The sequence below is a fragment of the Echinops telfairi genome, unplaced genomic scaffold, assembly GCF_000313985.2.
Source record: "Echinops telfairi isolate 266 unplaced genomic scaffold, ASM31398v2 ScPeMD7_7474;HRSCAF=8512, whole genome shotgun sequence".
Taxonomy (NCBI): Eukaryota; Metazoa; Chordata; class Mammalia; order Afrosoricida; family Tenrecidae; genus Echinops; species Echinops telfairi.
Genome location: NW_022111378.1, coordinates 932,422 through 934,235, shown reverse-complemented (window position 1 = coordinate 934,235; position 1,814 = coordinate 932,422).

Sequence of the window (1,814 nt, the reverse complement as noted above, 5' to 3'; positions counted from 1 at the left end):
TTCTTTTGTCACTATGTCTTGCTATGACTTGTTTTTTGTGTGCATATTATTATCTCTGCAGATCTATCTAGATAAGATAGGCTGGATGAACAGTCTGGAGGAGAAAATAACAGGACCGATGGTTCCAGGGGGACATGGGAGAGGGGGAGATGGGGGAAAGGAGGTGGTGTTGACCAACCCAGGGATAAGGGAACAACAAGTGACCCCAAATTAGTGGCAAGGAAAGTATGAGAGGCCTGGTAGGGATTGATCAAAGGCAATGTAACTGAGAGAAATTACTGAAACCCAAAGAAGGCTGAGCATGATAGTCAGACAAGAGGAAAGCAATTAGGAGCCTCTACCTATCAGTGACATCCTGCCTTGGTTGAAAGCCCCAAACTCCTCTTATAAACGCTTCTAAAACAATGTATGTGTCCCCATCATGGTCCTGATCTCACCTTTGTAGTCCCACCTGTAACTGTGATTTACTGATTGGCCATCAATCCTGAATTTTTCGTATTCCATGCTTAAAAAAATTTTTTTTAAATCATTTTATTGGGGTCGATGCCTTACTTAACTAGCGTCCTGTGAATCCTCAGCCACCATTATGACCTTGTGATAATGGCCTCCCTCCTCCAATGATATGTCTGTGTTGTTTTTGTTCTTTTTAAGACTTAATCAACGTTCTCTTAAATTGTTTTGGTATTATGGTCCGTTGTACCCTAAAGCAATTTTCTTAGCACACAAAAGCCACATGAAGAGTGAACAAGATGGAGAAAGAAACCATCATGGTTAGAGACCATATGAGACAAGGACATTCCTCCAAAGCTGGCAGTCTGGCCCTAGAACTGATACCTGGAATTTGAAATTCTAGCTTCCGGAACTGGGAAGAAATACATTTCTATTCTCGAAAGGTATTATTTTTAACTACCAATTATTTCCCTATTACATCTTTTCCTTTGATGAATCCAAGATCTGTAAGCCGCAGCAAAATGAGGCTTGGCCATCTTCCCCCTCCTCCATATTCCTGCTGAGAAATCTGCATTACCTAAAGCACCAGCTGCCTTTCTGACTGGAGTAGAATAATAAATAACTCACTGTACTAGACCCAGAACTTCCTTTGGCAGACCATTGAACAATGGCCACTTCCTTGTCAAAGAACACCCAAACAGCAAGGTCAAAAGGATGCACTTAAGGATTTGAAAAGTTAGTGTGTGAAGGATATTTGCAACTGGAAATACTTACAGTGGGCTGCAGCTATATAACCACGCATTTCAAGGCAGTCTGCACGGCTAGTGTGACCTTCATCATATTCTTTTGCAAGTCTCCCATGAGTGCACACACAATTTAGGGCACGAATTTTGAGGTCTCAAAGTTACAAGTGATGGTCTGGCATTTAAAAAAATAAGTATCCGCTGCACTCCCCCAGTGCTTTGCCTCGGTGTGGGGGGGATCATATCGGGCAATTCCCACACTGTGTCTCTGGTGCTGTCCCCCGCGGGGCCATGGATCAGTGAGTGGCATCATGCCTCATAGTGGGGCTGGCCATGTGGTCCTCTCTGTGGACTGGCTGCTCTACTTGGGGTCATCGTCCTCACAGCCTGGTGGGCCAGGATGAATGGAGCAGCAAGGTCCCCAGGGAATGCTGAAGGCAGACTTTGGGGCCAGGGCATGGTGCCTCAACAGACTAGACTGGAAAATGCTCCTAAAGGCCAACGATCCTTGAACTAACTATAAGCTTTTCTTTCTGGTGTTTTAATTTGTTGTCAGTGGTTTGTTGTTGTTTTGTTGCATATTGTTGCTTGGTTTTGCTCGGTCTTGTTTTTATGGATGTT